Source organism: Aethalodelphis obliquidens, unplaced genomic scaffold (assembly GCF_003676395.1).
Source record: "Aethalodelphis obliquidens isolate GAN/ISIS:26980383/991018 unplaced genomic scaffold, ASM367639v1 scaffold11, whole genome shotgun sequence".
Lineage (NCBI taxonomy): Eukaryota > Metazoa > Chordata > Mammalia > Artiodactyla > Delphinidae > Aethalodelphis > Aethalodelphis obliquidens.
In genome coordinates, this window is record NW_020837955.1 from 9,894,583 (window position 1) to 9,915,137 (window position 20,555).

The 20,555-nt window shown below is 35.1% G+C and overlaps 1 non-coding gene across 1 annotated transcript; it reads left to right on the forward strand.

The window, feature by feature from the left end:
- The first annotated feature begins 11,939 nt into the window (after positions 1-11,939).
- LOC113623698 (U7 small nuclear RNA) lies at positions 11,940-12,003 on the forward strand. The gene has a single exon (XR_003434015.1). It is a non-coding gene; the product is annotated as a U7 small nuclear RNA (small nuclear RNA).
- The last annotated feature ends 8,552 nt before the right edge of the window (positions 12,004-20,555 follow it).

The following is a 20,555-nucleotide window of genomic DNA, read 5'->3' on the forward strand; positions in this document are numbered from 1 at the left end:
TGCAGCTTTACTATCTCTCAAGACGGCCAGTTAGATGAAACCATCCTTGCAGAAAGCCTGAGTGACTCCGAGAGCCTCCCCAGCAACAAATTAGGTAGAAAGAAAGTGAGCTCCAGTGGCGTGTATCATGTAAAGATTTGGTTCCCAAACGGTTGCTCATTGGAGTAATCTGGGGAACTTTAAAAGTACTAGCTGCTCACAAAGGTTGCAAATATTCAGTGGTGTTATGGAAATTTCCATTAATATGTTTTGAAAATCCTGACTTACTGATTGAATTTCTGTTTGATTAATTGATTTATAAATCTATGTCCCTTTTATGACTCCTTTTCTTTCTTTTAGGCTTGGAGTTTCATTAAGTTTACCCAGATCTTAATGCACACATATTACTTGATGATTTACAGTGGATTTCCTCTACTATAATATTCCTCAACCCTGTACATTGAGAATCATTTGGGGAGCTTAAGAGGAAAAACAACAACAACAACAGATGCCCAATCCCCAAAAGAGTCTGAGTTAATAGATCTGAGGTTGAACCAGGGCTTAAGTACTTTTTCAGTGCTCCCCTTAGTAGCCAGCCTTCAAGATGGTCTCCGATGAATTCCACCTACTGGTACTCGCATCCTGGTAAGGCACTCCCACACTGTGCCAAGGGCTGTTCTACATGACCAATAAAACAGTGCAGAAGTGATGATATAATTAGGTTATAAAAGACACTGCAGTTTCCATCTTAATTGTTCTCTCTCTCTCTCAGATTTTTGCTCTGGGGAAGCCAACCACCATGTCATAAGCAGCCCTATGGAGAGGCCTATGTGGCAAGGAACTGAGGCCTCTTGTCAACAGCCATGTGAGTGAGTTAGCAAGTCGATTCTCCAGCCCCATCAAGCCTTTCAATGACTGCATCCTTTGTCCACATCTTGACTGAAACCTCGTGAGACACCCTGAGCCAGAATCACCCAGTTAAACAACTCCCAGCCGCTCAGAAATTGTAAGAAAGCAAATGCTTATTCTTTTAAGGTGCTAAGTTTTAGAGTAATTTGTCATACAGTAATAGATAACTAATATACTTCCCACATGATTTAATTAGTAGAAAAGACTGAGCCATGAAAAAGATTAAAGTTTCTGGATAGCTTATTATTATGATAAGCTATTTTCATAACTCTATTATGATAAGAGAATATACTATGTAAAATTTCATTAAAAATTTTATTGAGTTCTTTTATGGCCCACGGCTTGTTGAAATTACTATGTGCACTTTAAAAGAACATGTCTATCTTGCATTTGTTGTGTGTGTTGTATTATGTCAGTTAGATCATGCTAGTTGATAGTATTTTCCAGATCTATGTTTTTTATTGTATACTTTAAATATTTTATTTTTATTTATTTATTTTTAACATTTTTATTGGAGTATGATTGCTTTACAATGGTGTGTTAGTTTCTGCTGTATAACAAAGTGAATCAACTACACATATACATATATCCCCATATCTCCTCCCTCTTGCGTCTCCCTCCCACCCTCCCTATCCCACCCCTCTAGGTGGTCACAAAGCACCGAGCTGATCTCCCTGTGCTCTGCAGCTGCTTCCCACTAGCTATCTATTTTACACTTGGTGGTGTATATATGCCCATGCCACTCTCTCACTTCGTACCAGCTGACTCTTCCCCCTCCCCGGGTCCTCAAGGCCATTCTCTACAACTGGGTCTTTATTCCTGTCCTGCCCCTAGGTTCTTCAGAACTTTTGTTTTAGATAACATATATATGTGTTAACATACGGTATTTGTTTTACTCTTTCTGACTTACTTCACTCTGTATGACAGATTCTAGGTCCATCCACCTCACTACAAATAACTCAATTTCATTTCTTTTTATGGCTGAGTAATATTCCATTGTATATATGTGCCACATCTTCTTTATCCATTCATCTGTCGATGGACACTTAGGTTGTAAATACAGATCTATGTTTTTACTCTCTTTTTGCCTAGTTATTCTATCAATTTCTGAGAGAGGACTGTTAAATTCTCCAACTATGATAATGGATTTATCTATTTCTCTTTTGAATTCTTTCAAATTTTTCTTCCTATATTTTGAAGCTCTGTTGTTAGATGCATGAATATTTATGATTGCTATATCTGCCTTATGAATTCACCAATTTTCCTTATTAAATATCCAAGTATCCTTCTTTGTCTCTGATAATAATTTCTGTCTCTGGTAAAACTCTTTGCAAAGCCTACATTATTTTTGATATCCCTTCTTTTAATATCCTTAACCTTCTATGCTTATTATTTTCATGGCATATCTTTTTCATCTTTTTATTGTCAACTTATCTGTGTCTTTTATTTAAAATACATCTCTTATGGAAAGCCTATAGTTTAACCTTGTTTTTAAAATCAGATTTGACAGTCTCTGACTGTTAAAGTGTTTTGTCTACTAAATGTAATTATAGACATGTTTGAATTGGAAATGAGTAGGTCTATAATTTTACTATTTGCTATCTCTTTAGACCAATAGATTTTTTTCTTTTTTCTTGACTCTATTAGGTTTTTCACATTTTAAAGCATCTGTTTATCTGTTGACTTGTTAGTAATAGACTTTTGCATTTTTAGTTGTTGCTTAATGATTACAATATTCATTTTTAATTCTTCACAATCTTTAGTTAATATACAACTTGACATAAAATAGAACCACATAAGTCAATTTACCTGTCATTTTTATGCTTTAATTTTCCTTTGTATTACACCTGAATGCATTATAAAATCCAACAAAATAATAATTTTTTACAGTCTTATTTTTAATTAAAAGGAAAATATATTTTATATCACAGATATATACCATTTCTGATATTCTTTATCTCTTCCTGAAGATCTGAGTTTCCCTCTGTTATCATTTCCCTCAGTCTCAAGAAATTCCTTTAATGATTTTATAGTACACTTCAGCTGGCAACAAAATATTTGTAGTTTTTATTGATTCAAAATGTTTTTATTTCACCTACTCCAGATGTATTATTTTTACTACTGAAGTTTTTTTTAATATGAGATAAACTTCCACATGACAGTACACAATTTCACATTCCACTTACAATTCTCAAGAGGATTTTCAAAATGTTTGCACTCTTGAAGACTTGCTTTTAAAGTCAATTTAAATATCCTATAATTGTATTAAATTCTTTTAAAATTTTTGATAAATTTTGTAATACTGTAAGTTTGGTAAATTTTGGCGCTCCTTCTCCAAAATTATTTGGAAATCTGTAGTCAACTATTCAACAAATGTACTGCCACAAAATTTCAGCCTTTGAAGCTTTAAGCAAACTATAATTACTGAAAATAAAGCTTATAAAGATTTAGAAATTTATCTCAAAAAAGGGGAACTAAACATATTTTTAATGAGAACTAAAATGATATGCAAGATTTAGTTTTAATTTCCAGCCATTTTACTGTTGATATCTCACCTTGTAAGAAGATGCTTTTAATGGAGCTTCTATAAAAATAGATAAATTTGTAGATAAACTTTTATTATGAACTGGAATGGGATGTAATTAAGAAGACCTACATTTTTCAGCATCTAAATTGGTCTTTTTAATGTCCATGGGATCTGTAGTGAAGTTCTCACTTTCATTTCTGGTAATAGTACTTTGTGTTTGCTCTCTTTTTTTCTCAGTTAGCTTGGCTAGGCATATCAATTTGATTGATCTTTTCAAAGAAGCAGTTTTTGGTTTTGTTGATTTTTTCTATTGATTTCTTCTTTTCAATTTAATTGATTTCTGCTCTAATTTTTCTTTCTTTCTTTCTGCTTTGGATTTAATTTGCTCTTTTTTTTTTTTTTTTAGTTTCCTAAGGAGGAAGCTTAGAACAGCTCTTTTTTTCTAATACACACATTAGTGTGTTTCCTAAGGAGGAAGCTTAGAATATTGATTTTAGCTCTTTCTTTCTAATACACACATTATATGCTATAAATTTCCATCTAAGCACTGCTTTTGCTGCATACCATTTTGATAAGTTGTGTTTTTGTTTTCATTTAGTACAAACTATATCTTAATTTATCTTGAGATTTCTTCTTTAACCCATGTGTTATTTGACATGTGTTGTTTAATTTCCATGTAGTTGGGTATTTTCCAGTTATTTTCTGTAATTGGTTTCTAGTTTAATTCCACTGCAGTATGAGAGCAGACACTGTATGATTTCTACTCTTTTACATTTGCTAAGGTGTGTTTTATGGCACAGAATTTGGTCTATCTTGGTGAATATTCCATGTGAGCTGCTATTGTTGGAAGTAGTGGTCTTTACATGTCAATAATATACAGTTGATTGATGTTAGTTAGACATCAACTATGTCTAACTTACTGATTTTACTGTCTTCTATTTTACTTATTCAATTTACTGATCTTCTGCATGTTAGATCTGTCTATTTCTAACGGGGGGGCGGTTCTGAACTCTCCAACTATAATAGTGGATTTATCTATTTCTTTTTGCAATTATATTAGTTTTTGCTTCATATAAATTGCTGCTGTTTTGTTAGTCACATACACGTTAAGGATTATTGTGTCTTATTGGAGAATTGACCCCTTTATCACTATGTAATGCCTTTCGTTATCCCCTATAGCCTTATACTGCTCTGAAGTCTGCACTTTCTGAAATTAACATAGCTAATCCTGCTTTTTAAAAACTAATTCTAACATGGTATATTTTCTTCCAACCATTTACTTAAAATTTTTATTTTTGAAAATAGCATTTGGATAGAACTATTTTCTAAGTTTCTCAATAAAATAAGATCAATTGGTTGGTCAGTAAATATGTCAAAAATCACAAAATTTATTTTTTTTACCTTATTTCACTGTCAAAATTGAGCCTGTTGCGGTGATAAATTATATACTTACCCTAGCCCCTCATTGTGGGAAACTTCTTCCTCCTGTGACCCAACTCATCCTTAAAGATGAGCCAGTTATTTTCAGAGTCAGAATGAGAACCAGTAACAGGGAGCTCCACTTATAAATATGTGTAACTGACACTAACCTCCTTGTTTCTATGTATTACACCACTAGGAACTACTGGTTTTTATCTTGGAAGTGGCAGTTAAGGGTAGCTACGCAGAGAAGACACTAGACTCAGTTACAATATAATAATATCATAGATCCTTTCTATTTGTATCTACTATAGGCTAGGCACAAGTTTGGTATTTACATTATTTCAATCCTGACACATAGGAATCCCTATATTTGTCATTGATAAGACTGAGTCAAGGACATTATTTTATTGCCTAAGATTACAACCTGGAACGTGAAAGAACTGAGACTAAGCAGTAGGTCTGTGTCATCTCTTTCTTCTTTCAGATTGCCTCTCCACTGAACAGCTCTTAAGACAGTGTGGTTAGAAATGTCTCTGGAAGGCATAGATGTTACTTTTCATTTTTAAGTAATGCTGCAACTTCTTTCTGTCTCACGTACGCTGGAAACACTGCTGGGCATGTAAAGTAGGGATGTCTGAAATTTCCACAATTTAAGTAGAACCCACAAGTAGGGACCACAAGTCCTGGACCAAGTGTTACTGCCTCACAGAACACTGCAGCACAAAGGAGCAGCACCCATGGACATGTTCTATCCCAACTTTCTCTCTAAACTACCTGAATTCTCTCCATACTATGTCTGTCACAGGTGGAGTTGACCTTAGTGCCTGCCTGGTGGAAGTATAGAGGCAGCCCTGGGGCACTATATGATTCATTTAGACTGTCTTCATGGTCAACCGGGATAATTCATATTTTTAAAAAATACTGCATTGCTTTAAATTACGTACCTTTTTTCCTATAGAGATCAAATTAGTGATGTGAATATCAAATATTTTCAGTCTGTGTAATAGAAATTCAGCATCAGATTAGAATTTTATTAGCTTCTTTCACTTGTAAAATATAAGGTAGTAGGTGAGTCTCTACAAACAGAATAGGGTATATGGTTTTAAAAATCATTCAGGTAGACCTGTTGCTCATTTTTGCAAGCAACAACTACAAGTATTTATTTAGCTAAAGGATTTGAGATATCAAGAAGATTTTAAAATATTACAACCCTGCTTCCATTCCCCTTTCCAGTTCTAGACATCACTAATTGTTTACAGCATTTTTCTTGTTGTTGCTGCTGTTGCTGAGCTGAGATGTAACCTAGAATTCTTCTCAGATTAATAACTTGGCATTGGATATCTGAATAATGCTTTGATATATGCTGCTTTGCTTAGTTTAAAGGTAATATGAAGACCAGATTAGTTTTCAACATTGCCCATCTCTACTCCCAACCTACTTATACAAATGTATCTTCCAACTCCCCAGAATTTTCTGACGTGGGTCCTTCTTGCCATTCAGATCAATCATATTGGTTGTATTGACACCTGTGCTTATTTACACTTCTGATAAATTGATTCTGTCAGATTTCTAAACGTTTTTGATTATATACCCATAGTTTTTGGGCAAGTACCCCCAATATATTAGTATTTATTGAGTTGGCTAAGAAGTTCGTTGGGACTGTTCCATAAGATGTTATGGGAAAACCCAAATGAAATTTTTGGCCAACCCAGTATTTATCTATGAATATCATATATGCACTATTGTGTTAATATGGTATATATAAATATATATAAATATACAAACCACACTTTTTTAAAATGAGGATAATAATAAATAGAAATAGAAATTCTAATACCCCCTTAACTTTCGGACACTAGTGTCTTATACAGTGGAGTTATGAATTCACAGTCTATGGAAGCTAGGTTCTAAAGTCAAATCATAACGTTAACTTCACAGACAGCCACGTTACCCTTAGAAATCACTTAGAAGACACTGTTTTGGAGACTGATAAATAATTTCTCAGGTTTATAAATAAACACACAAGTTCGACATAGCTTGTTTATTTTTTAACGTTGAAAAAGTAGTTGTTGCTTCAGTTGAACAAGTTGTGAAGTAGTTGGCTTAGGGATCAGATTGCATGAAAAATATGTGCTAAACATTAGATCATGCCAAATTTTCTGTGATATTCATACTATGTACTTTCAGAGATAGGAGGGGACTGAGGAACAAGGGGTGGAAAAGCAGATTCAAATCCCTTATTTCACATTCTCACCAGGACATATGGATCATTCAGTGCTATGGGGGATGGAAGCACCCACACAGTTTAAATTCTGTCTGTCTGTCTGCCTCTGTCTGTCTCTACCTCTATCTCTTGTTTCTTTCTCACACCATCAGACTTGTAACTGAGTTCAAATGAACTAAATGCAAGTTTATAATGACTTCTTTGCATAACACTTTTCTTCTCCTTTCTCATTATCAGATCACTTACTATGCTTTTATCATGAGCCCTTCCCCAGCTCTCTCTCTCCAAATTCTACTAGTATTTTAAGATCAATTTCAAATTCAACCACCCCCCAAACTAAAATTTGCAACAAACGTAAGTTCTTGTCATATTTGAATTATGATACCAATTCCCCTCCTGTTTCATTAAATTGAATATTCATATGAAGTTTATTTACCTTATCTCCCTAACAGTTTAGCCATTTTGACTTAAACAATTAGGCAGAATGGTAAGGATATAGTAGTAGGAATCCTGGCTTGAATCCTAATACCTCTCTAACAGCCTAGTGCTGTCCATTTAGTATTTCTGATTATCCTCTTTCTGATCATAGAGTAAGACTGCACTTCCCAGCTTACTTGAAATTACATATGATCTGTGATTTCCTTTGGCTGATAAAATGTGGGCCTTTCACTTTGAATTATATGAGTTGTCCTCCCCTGACCCCTGCCATAACCCAGAGTGAAGCGTCCATCAACCTGATTCCTATTCTGAAGACAACATGGAGCAGCGACACTAACAATTCAAGGTAGACATGTAGCATAAATGAGAAATAAAATGTTTTTTATTAAACCACTACAATTTTAGGATTGTTTGTTACTACAGCATAACTTGCTCTATTCTGAATGCTATATAGCGACGTTTCTATCATGCACAAAATAGAGATAACAATAACTTACCTTAAATGTATCATCAAATTATAAGAATCAAATAAAATATATAAAATGCTATAAAATTCAGAGAAGCATTAAGAATAAAATAGGAATATCAAAAATGTCTCAACCTCTGTTTATTACTCTTTCTACTGATGATCAGACATGTAGACTATTTCCTCTTATACTGTTAGTACTTTTTACCTCTTTAATTAATTGAACAGCTATTTATTGAGATGCTAAAACCAGCGCCAGATAAGGACAATGAAAGAGAACTATAAACCTATATTCCTCATGAATATAGATGCAAACGTTCTCAATAAAATATTAGCAAACTGAATTCAACAACTCATTAAAAAGATATGATCATCTCAATACTTGCAGAAAAAGCATTTGACAAAATACATCTTTTCATTAGCTCATAGAAGGAACACATTTGCTACAGAAGGAACATACCTCAGTATAATAAAGGCCATCTATGGGACAAGGTGGTGGAGTAGAAAAACGTGAGCTCACCTCTTCTTATGAAAACACCAAAATCACAACTAACTGCTGAACAACCATCAACAACAACAAGAAAATACTGGAACCTACCAAAAAAGATACATCCAAAAAAGACCTACATCCAAAGACAAAGAAGAAGCCACAACAAGACAGTATGAGGGGCACAACTGCAATAAAATCAAATCCCATACACACTAGGTGGGTGACCCACAAACTAGAAAATAATTATACCACAGAAGTTCTCCCACAGGAGTGAAAGTTCTGAGCCCCACGTCAGGCTCCCCAGCCTGGGGGTCTGGCAACAGGTGGAGGAGCCCCCAGTGAACCTGGCTTTGAAGGCCAGCAGGGTTTCATCACAGGAATTCCACAGGACTGGAGGAAACAGAAACTCCACTCTTGAAAGGTACACATAAGGTCTCACATGCACCAGGACCCCACCCAGAGAATAAAAGCAGTGACCTCATAAGAGACTGAGCCAGACTTACCTGATAGTATTGGAGGGTCTCCTGTGGCGTCAGGGGGCAGCTGTGGCTCACTGCAGGGACAAAGACACTGGCAGTGGCAGTTCTGGGGAGTACTCATTGCCGTGAGTCCTCCTGGAGGCCACAATTTTCTTACCAAGACTTAGCCCCACCCCCCAGCCTGTAGGCTCCAGTGCTGGGATGCCTCAGGCCAAACAACCAATAGGAAAGGAACACAGCCCCATCCATCAGCAGACAGGCTGCCTCATGTCTTCCTGAGTCCACAGCCCTCTGGGCACAGCCCTTGGCATGGCCCTGCCCCCTCAGAGGCACAAGACCGAACTCCACCCACCAGTGGGCAGGAACCAGTCCCTCCCACCAAGAAGTCTGCACAAACCTCTTAGATAGCCTCATCCACCAGGAGGCAGACAGCAGAAGCAAGAAGAACTACAACCCTGCATCCTGAGAAATGGAAATCACAATCACAGAAAGTGAGATGGCAGAGGAATATGTCCCAGATGAAGGAACAAGATAAAACCCCAGAAGAACAACTAAGTGAAGTGGAGATAGGCAATCTACCTGAAAAAGGCCATATACAACAAAGGCCACAGCTAACTTATAATGAACTGTGAAAGGTTAAGAGATTATCCTCTAAGATCAGGAACAAGACAAGGATGCCCACTCTCACCACTCTTATTCAACATAGTTCAGTAAGTCCCAATAAATAAAAAGAATCCAAACTGGCAAGGAAAAAGTAAAATTGTCATTATTTGCAGATGACATGATCATATATATAGAGAAAATACTAAGGACTCAACCAAAAAACTGTTAGCTAATCAACAAATTTAGTAAAGTTGCAGAATATAAAATCAACATACAGAAATCAGTTGCATTTCTATACACTAACAATGAAATATCTAGAAAAGAAATAAAGAAAACAATGCCATTCATAGTAGCATCAAAACCCATAAAATACTCATAAATAAATTTAACCAAAGAAGTAAAAGATCTGTACAATGAAAAATATAAGACTCTGATGAAAGAAATTAAAGAAGATACAAACAATTGGAAAGATCTCTCTTGTTTATGGATGGTAAGAATGTTCTTAATGTGTCCATATTATCCCAAACCATCTATAGTTTCAATGCAATCCCTATCAGAATTCCAGTGGCGTTTTTACAGAAATAGAAAAAACGATCCTAAAATTTGTATAGAATCACAAAAGACCCCAAATAGCCAAAGCAATCTTGAGGAAGAAAAACAAAGCTGGAAGCATCATACTTTCTGATTTCAAATTATACTAAAAAGTATAGCAATTAAAACAGTATACTGTACTGGCATAAAAATAGACGCATACACCAACGGAACAAAATAGAGAGCCCAGAAATAAGCCTATATATATGATCAACGAATATTTAACAAGGGAGCCAAGAATACTCAATGGGGAGAGAATGGTATCTTCAATAAATGGTATTAAGAAAGCTGGATAATCACATGCAGAAAATGAAACTGGACTCCTATATTACATTATTCACAAAAATTAATTCAAAATTGATTAAAGACCTCAATAGAAGACCTGAAACTGTAAAACTCCTAGAAAAAGAGATAGGGAAAAACCTTCATGTTGATCTTGGCACTGATGTTTTTGGATATGACATCAAAAGCACAAGCAATAAAATAAAAAATAAACAAATGGGACTACATCAAACTATAAATCTTCTGCACAGCAAAAGAAACAATCAACAACATGAAAAGGTAGCCTTTGGGTGGATGAAAATATCTGCAAACCATACATTGGATAGAGGGTTAATATCCAAAATCTATAAAGAACTCATACAACTCAATAACAAAACAATAAATAATGGGCAGAGGAATGAATAGACATTTTTTCTGAAGAAGACATACAAATGGCCAACAGGTGCATGGAAAAGATTCTCAACATCACTAATCATCAGGGAAATGCAAACCCAAACCACAATAAGACATCACCTCACACCCATTAGACTGGCTATCATCAAGAAGACAAGATTTAACAAGTGATGGTGAGGATGTGGAAAATTGTGCATTACTCAGTATGTAAGTATAAATTGCTTCAGCCACTATGGAGAAAAGAATGAACATTCCTAAAAAAATTAAAAATGGAACTACCATTTGACTCAGCAATCCCACTTCTGAGTATATATCCAAAGGAAATGAAATCAGGATATTGAAGACACCTGAACTCCCATTGCAGGGTTATTCATAACAACTCAGATATGGAAACAACCTAGGTCTCCATAAATGGATGAATAAAGAAGATACATATATCTTCTCTATCTCTATCTCTATATTTTCTTTATCTATACCTATCTATATAAAATGAAATATTATTCAGCATGAGAAAGAAAGAAATCTTATCTGTGACAACACAGACCTTGAGAGCATTATGCTAAGTGAGGTAAGTCAGAGAGAATGATAAATACTCTCTGATAGCATGTATTGATATATGTGGAGTCTAAAAAAGCCAAACTCATAGAAACTGAGAGCAGAATAGTGGTTATCAGGGGTTGAGGGCTGGGCAAACTGGGGACATCTTCATTAAAGGGTACAAACTACAAACTTGCAGTTACAAGATGAGTGAGTTCTGGAGATCACTATAATCTAGTGCTTATAGTTAACAATACTGTATTATACACCTCGAAGTTGCGAAGAGAGTAGATCTTAAATGGTCTTCCCGTAAAAAAAAAGAAATGATAATTATGCAACATGAGAGAGGTATTAGCTGATGCTATGGTGGTATTCATATTGCAATATATAAATGTATCAAATCAACACACTGTACACTTTAACCACACACAATCTTATATATCAATTATATCTCAATAAAAATAAATAATAAAATAAAAATTTTAAAAAGATGATAAATTTTGTATATGTAACAGTTTTTCAGAGATTCCATTGGTATGTTTCAGAGATTTTTTTCCCTCAATACAAACTACATGAAACCAATTTAAAATACTCTGTGGAAGTGTTACAGCTCTTTTAGAATTTGTCTAGCAGGTTTTTCGGGCCACATGGGAAATCACCTCCTTCCCCCCCCCCAAAAAAATACTCTGTGGAAACATGTATGCTAATATTCATAAACAAGAATGCCTGTGTAGTAGACTTTCTACTTTATAAAAAGAGTGATATAAAACATCTGGCCACACATTAGGAACATAACTCAACCCCCAGTGAGACCAAATCTGTGATATAAATATATGTTTTTTCTACTCATGCTTTTAAAACAACATACAACCTTATGATGGGCATTTTTCAGGACTTCCCTTTAGCCCAATGGTCACCATGGTAACAGTGTGAACACACTGGTTTGTCTGCACTTTCTCATCTAAGGCTGAATGACCAGAGTAGACCACTTGGCACCTGAGATTTCCAGATGTAACAACACATACTCCCCACAGAGTTCATAAAATTGCTCCTCAGTCCATCTGAATCAGTTGATATGGTAGCCAAAATGGCTGGTTGGTGTTGCTGAAAATCCTGATACTTCTGGCATCTTACACACCAGAGTAGAGCAATTTTACTGTATGTTTTTCAAAGTGGCAGGGCACTGGCTACGCCCACGGGTCTTACATGGTGATTGGTTGCAAGATAGATAATTGGATAAAATCATGTAGATGATTAAATAGGCATCTAGGTAGAAACCAAAAACATTTGAAATGTGGGTAATAAATTAATATTTTTATCCAGATGTTGAATCTTATATAGACACAAAGTAAATTTTTCATTCATAGCAATTTTGAAGTAGAATGATAACTATTGCTTTTCTCCTTTTCACCTAAGCTGGCTCTAAAATTCACTCTCAAGAAGAGAGTAAAGATTTTTATGAGGGAAACTGGCTAATGTTAGCTGATCAGTACATATTAGTTTAATGAATGAATATAAAACTAATGCCAGTTAGTATTTTTAACAGGGAGTCCCAATAGAAATTCAAAAAAGAATATTTATAATTTGTAAAGTATAATCACAAGAATTTAATTTTTAGTCTAGTTAGAAAGTTTATGATTACTCCAGTTTTATAGATGAATAAATATGAGGTTATGCAACTCAAAGACACATAGCAGGTAAGTGGCAGAATAGAATTCAGTATAAGGTTTCCTAGTGGTAACTCTCACATCTTTTATAATTCAATATGGTGCTCAATATAGTAGATGAATTCAAAATAATGCTAAGGTAAACTATGAGGTGAAGTTTTATTTATTTATTTTATTGCTGTTTCTGCAGAATTTGGAGGAGTTTGAATAATATTTAAGGTCCCAAATGTCAAAAACAAAATTGTAATGATTTAAGAAGAAAATACAGGAAACTGTCTTTTACCCACGGATAGAAAAGAAGCCTTTTCATAAAAAAACACAAAAAAGAACAAACCACAGGGCTTCCCTGGTGGCGCAGTGGTTGAGAATCTGCCTGCCAATGCAGAGGACACGGGTTTGAGCCCTGGTCTGGGAAGATCCCACGTGCCGCAGAGCAACTAGGCCCGTGGCACACAGCTACTGAGCCTGCGCGTCTGGAACCTGTGCTCCGCAGCAAGAGAGGCGGCAACAGTGAGAGGCCCATGCACCGTGATGAAGAGTGGTCCCCGCTCGCTGCAACTAGAGAAAGCCCTCGCACAGAAACGAAGACCCAACACAGCCAAAAATAAATTAATTAATTTAAAAAAAAGAACAAACCACAAGTAAAAGATTTTAACTTTATTGCATTAAAATTAAAATTTTATTTATTACAAAGAACCCACAGATAAATTCAAAAGGTGAGTCAAAGACTGAAAGAAGTTATTTGCAATGCATACAACCAAAAAGAATTGTTATTCTGAATTTTTAGGGAAAGTTTACAACTGAATAACCCAACAGAAAAATGAACAAAGGAACAGGAATATGAAACTATGGTCAACTTTGCTAGAAATGCAACTTAAATAACAGGAGGAAATGCAGATTTAACCAATAAAATGCAATTTCACGTAGGTTACTTTGGTAGAGTCATCACCCTTGAGAGAAGCATTGACCCAGAAACAGTGACTTTGAAGGCAGCCAGATCAAGACAACATTTCAGAGAGAGAGCCAAGGGAAATAAATGCACTCACTTCACTCCCCTACCTCATTCTGATCTCCTGCCAAAGCTCCCTATTGGCTTAAATGAACCAGAAACTAGAGAGATATGGACATGCGGATATAGTCCATATGGTCAGACTGCCAGCACACATAGCAGATGAAGCAGGGTAGAGAGTGTATCTGGAAGGATGGATCAAAGATATTTGACACAGAGGCTCTGATGCTTGGTGCCCTGCCCAAATGACAAATGTCTACAGTTATTAAATGTTAAAAAATGTATAATGCACATACATGACAAAACAATTTTTAACTAGGAAATGGAAAACTTTTACATTATTATTTTTAAAAGTCTAGTTTTAAACACTATATTAAAATTCCTCTTTTGATTCAAATGCATAAATTATCTTTCTACTGGGAACATACTTTACAAAACAACCTATTCTCAAAATTAGATTACAAAAATAGAGCATTTTAGTCTATAATACCAATTTCAAATAGTACTATTTTTTGATGCTTTACAAAAAGAGTCCTCGACGGATCAATTTTAAAAAATAATTTCCTAGAAACAGTATAGAGAAGTATATTTATTCTCACTGTTCTACAAGATTTTTTATGTTCTTTGAGGCATACCTTGGAGATATTGCAGGTTCATTCCAAACCACTGCAATAAAGTGAGTATTGCATAAAGCAAGTCATGAATTTTTTTGGTTGCCCAGTGCCTATAAAAGTTATATTTATACTATACTGTAATCTGTTAAGTGTGTAATAGCATTATGTCTAAAAAGATGTACATACCTTAATTAAAAAATAATGCTGTTAGAAAAATGGCGCTGATAGACTTGCTCTGTGTAGGGTTGCTACAAACCTTCACTTTGTAAAAAATGCAGTATCTGTGAAGTGCACTAAAATGAAGTATGACTGTAATTTATTTTCATTTCACATTGTTTGCTTTTGGCCTCTGCAAGTAGTAATCTAAAATGTGAGTTCATTTTACTCACTTGACTGCACTTTAAATTATACCCTTATGGCACTAAAGGAGCATCTACACAGCCTAGTTCTCTCTTGATTTAGATGGAAGTACATAAACTGAAATCTAGTGAAAGTATCTCTAACAGCTTTCAACTGAGTTTGAAAATGCTTTTCTTTACAGTATGAGCTAGATGGTATCTATATCAGTTAAGGTAACCCAAACGAAACAAACTTTTAGTTCTTAGTAGTCTAATGAAATTCAACAATTCATCCAATGCATATTTTGAGTATCTTCTAAGTGTTCCAGATTTTTGAGCTACATCACTGAATTATAGAGAAAGATTTCTGTGCTCCTGAAGCTCACATTCTGGCCGTGGAGACAAGCAATATGTAATAAACATAATAAATATATGCATTACATAGTATGTTAGAAATGGATATATGCTACAGAGAATGGAAAAAGTAAAAGAGATAAGAGGGACTGGGTTGTGGGGCATATTGCAGAGTTAGGATTAGCTTCATTGAGAAGGTAATATTTATATCAAGATGTGAAATAAGTGTGGGAGGTGACCAAGCTGGAGGAAGAGATTTCCAGAGAGAAAAGCCATATTCTATATATAAGAGAGTGTGCATGTCCTGAAATTAAAAGACAAGTGTTACTTAGCTGGTATATCATATTTTTCACTTAACCTCTTCTTTATTACATCTAAAACACCATACTTCCTCACCAAGAATTCTGGTTCTCAAATACAGTGGAGATGATCGAATAAGAATAGTCTCATAATTACCCATTTGCTTTACCTCTTATTCCATATGTAATACCAATACTATTACCACCAATTATGATTACTGAAAATAGTTAAGACATTTTTTTGGTTGTTCCCATTTCCTCTATTTTCTTGTGGCTTTCAGCATTGTATGTTGCATATAAGAGCATATAGCCATTACATAGTATATTCTCTCCCTTCTGTTTACATTCAGTATTAATTCTATAAGTAAGTGTATATTTGATGCTCACCACCAGTCTTATATTGATGTATCTCTATACATATTGATTTTCTGAAGATTGTTATTTAATTCCTCAGAAAGGGGACACGGCAAGAGCATTTCCTGAGTTCTTGTATGCTGATAACATACATGCTATCTATGCTTGAAAGTCAGTTTTGCTGGATATAAAGTCCTTTGCTAAAATATTTAAAATATATTAATCCAATTTGTTGTGGTATAAAGTACTAGTGTCAAATAGTTTGAAGATAATCTAATATTAGTTCTCATTTACTATTTTTTGTCTAGGCACCCAAATACTTTATTTTTAGGGTCCATACTAAAGAAGTATCTTTCTGTTGATGGTTCTAGGTTGATATTTGTAGGTACACAGTATACTCTTTCAAACTGTAGTTACAGATATCTTATTTTTAATTCGGAAAAGTTTTCTTGAATTATGGTTTATCATGTTTTTTCCCCTTGCTTTGGCATTTTCTTCAGAAATGCATATTATTTGTGTGTTGGATTTTCTTTGTCTATCTTCAGTATTGGTTTTTTCCTCAAATTATTTTCATCTCATTTTCTTATGTGTTACTCCTTTTTATTTTTTATTTATATTGAGACATTATTTACTGTGTTTATTCATTTTTGTCCACTGTAGTTTTTAGTCCAGTGTTAATTTCTAAAATTATTTCCCCTCTTATTTCTAATTCTTGAGTTCTGTCTTCTCATTTCTGAGTTTTTCGAATTCTGATTTATGTGGCTCTTTATATCACATCATTTTATTAACATATTTTTGTTTGTTTTGAAATAGTAAGTTACAGTTTAAATCTGTTTTATGGGATGTCTATCTGGTATGCTTTAGTTGTCTATGGGAATACTAGTTTGTTCTATATTCTCTCTTTTGTTTTACAGTAATTTTGTGTGGGATTTGTTCCCAATGCAGTATATACTGGTCAATTTTATTTGCAACTAGTTTTCTTGGACTTTAAGAAGGCAGAATTCAGGATATCTTTTCTAGTTTAACAGGCCCCCCACCCCCTTTTCTATTGTATTCACATAGTGTGCGAGAATATGGTGATTTGCTTTCTGAAGTTTTCTAGCTCTGTCTCCCTCTCAATTTTTATTTTGACCTTCTCTGTCCTTTGTCTCCATTGTCCATACCCTTTTCAGTTTTGATTCCACTCCCACCAATTTCTCTTCAATGTTGAGCCCTCTCTTGGAAGAGAGTCCTGCTCAGTGTGAAGAGTTCACAGGAGCTACTGCTCAATTTCTTTAGACTTTTCCATGGGTCCCTCGTGTGTCTCTACTCTTAGAGTGGTCAAAACCCTTGTTAGCTTTAGATGTTGTTCTCAAGTTGGCACCCCCTGCTTTTCAGTGAGTACCTGGGTTATTTGGGATTCTATATTCTTTAGGTCACTCCATTTTTCAGTCACTCCATTTATGCTTCTTCCTTCAGAAATTATGACACTAGGAAGTTCTAGAAATTGGTGAATTTTTTGGTCACAAACTTGTACTTTGGGGTTAGAGGGAGCACTATTTTTGTTATCCATAGGTTTTTAGTTTTATTATCTAGTTGCTCTATCTAAGGGGATTGGGAAGTTACCTAAACCATACTTCCTCTACTGCCTTCCTAGAATCTCCCTCATCTTGCCTTTTATGATTAAAATACATCTGTTTAAATTTTCATCTCACGGAAGACTTGAAAACATTATCTCAAAACATTATCTCATTTTTCCCATGGACACCTGGAGTCCATAAATTGCCATAAGCATTCTCATGACAATTATCCAAGAACAACCTCTAAGATGATGAGCTGCCCTGTTTAGAGGATCACTTTCAGTAATTTTTCTTAGCTGAATTCTTGCTATGACTCAGACCCTTTGAAAGCTGTTTGGAACCTGAGAGATCAATGCCAAGTATTCCTCTGGGGCCGGGAGCAGCAACTTTTCCATTATACACCCGGAATCATCATTTCTCAAAACTTCTGCCTTTCAATAGAAAAACATGATCATTAGTGTTAGAATGATTTTCCTTTCAGTAGTTATCACCGATCTCATCTGGACCTGAATAAGCTAAAAATATTTTGGGAGTTGACATATTTCCACATCTTCTAATGGGCCATATGCCAGGGTTTCATTTTCAAGTTCCCTAAAATCACAAGAGAAGTGAGATTTTGATATTATTAATATAGCTTTTTAAAGATAATCAATGAATCATCATCTTCAGCCAATTATTCACTTTTATATTACCCTCACAGTATTTACTCATGATGTTATTTTTGGGGGCCAATCAGTCCCAATGACTGACTTGTCTAAGATATAGACAGTCTTATTAATGAGTCACTGCCTAACACCCTGCATGATTCGAGAATATCTTAAAACAACAGTTATCAGGATTTCCAAATCCAGGAAGAAGATTAAAGGACATTCTTTAAATAGACAGAATCAGTACTACAGCACCTAATTAAACAGATTTCTATTAGGGGCTGAAAATGTCATTAAATTGGCTGTGTGCTGCTGTGATTAGTTATTCAAGTAAACCTGTGAAGCCAAATGAAAGTTCAAGCAGTAATAAGCTTTCTAATAATGCATCTATTCTAGAATTTTTTCCCAGAAATCAACATCAATTTTGTTAGGCAGTATTCAGAATCCATTACATTCTACTTTCTTGAAAACTCAGAAAACATCAACACCATTAACCTATCCATTCCTTTTTCACAATTCTGGCTAGTTAGATTTTGTCAGAGTATACCAGAAGCAATTCCTTCAGAAGTAACATGGTTCAAATCTTCAGTTCATTCTCAAATGAGGGGAAGCATGGCACCCTCACACATTGTTGGTGTGGTGTAATCTATTACAAGTATTCTGAAGAGTAATTTGGAATTAGATACCAAGAAGTCTACAAAAGAATATTCTCTTTAATTTAGTAATCCCACTTCCAGGAATATATATATTCTAAAGAAACAATGAGAGCTGTACACAAAAGTTTCTGTGAAAAATATGTCCACTGAAGCACTTTTAGAATAGGGGGATCCTAGAAACAACCATGTTCCACCACCATTAGGAGAATGGATAATGAGGTATGCAACAGCCACATAGATGGTGGAAAACAATACAGCCAATAAAATATCATGTTTGGGAATACTCAGAACTAGGAAATGATCAGTACATTTAATTTTTTAAAAAGCAAGTTGAAATTGGTATATAAATTATGAATTTAAATTTGTTTTATGCACATGGACACCACAAGTGTCTACGTGTGCAGAGAGAAAGAACAGAGATAGAGAGAGAAAGACAAAGAGAGACACAGAGGAAGAATTTTAGACACCAACATCAGGCTATAAGAAATTATGCATTCTTATATTTCTCTAATTTTTATTTATTTATTTTTTTTGTGGTACGCGGACCTCTCACTGTTGTGGCCTCTCCCGTTGCAGAGCACAGGCTCCAGATGCACGGGCTCAGGGCCATGGCTCACGGGCCCAGCCACCCCGCGGCATGTGGGATCTTCCCGGACCGGGGCACGAACCCATGTCCCCTGCATCAGCAGGCGGACTCTCAACCACTGCACCACCAGGGAAGCCCTATTTCTCTAATTTTAATTTAATGTTCTTCAATCCCCTACTCACTCACTGTCATTCTTAGGGCCTCCTTCTACCTCAAAGAAACTTAAAAAAATATATATTGGATTTAAGTAGTTACAGAAAATAGATGTAGGGACCAAGTTATTAATCCATGATATTTATCATTTTTTCAATGCTCCTAAGCTACAGGATATTCCTATCAAGTATGGTCCCTACAATTTGTCTCTTAGACACTAATGCTTCTGGAAGCTGCAGGGATGTTTCTCACAGTGGTCCTGCACACTGGCACATATTTGGAACCCTATAACTATTTCCCAATCTGGAGATCTCATTTTTCATTGTTCCCTAGTCCAGGGCAAAGCACTAAATTCTCCCTGGCTCTTTGCTTCTGACTCTGTCTCTCAAACTTCTTCCCTTCAGAGACACATTGAATCCTCATAAAGGGAATTAAGCCCCAAAACTCTTGATTTTCACTATGGTTGGGAGGAAGTAATAGGGAATCCAATTTTCTTTCCTATTGGTGGAAGTGGGGAAAGAGATGTTAGTACATACTTATTTCTTAATTACTCATCCTATTACATAAACAAAGCAGAAAAAAATGTAAGACTGAGATGATATATAACAGAACAGTGTTCATCACTGGGTACAAGGATAGTGAGTGGAGTTTTTGTTTGTTTAGTTTGGTTTGGTTTTTACTTCTAGCTATTTTCCTATTTTTCTATAATGAGCACATAGACCTAGATAAAAATTATAATTAGAAAAATAAACATTTCATATTAAAATGGAAAGAAACCCTATCCTAAAATAGACTGATAGTTGCTCTCACTGAGAAGAATCAACAGGTATATTGGTATAAGAATATGCTAAATGTTTGTATTATTCAAGAATTATTGATGAACAACCAATGTGACAAGACTAAATGGATCAGTGAATGTAGAATCCCAGACACTGTATGTGGGCAGAGAGAAAGAATATGTAGAACTACGGAATATATG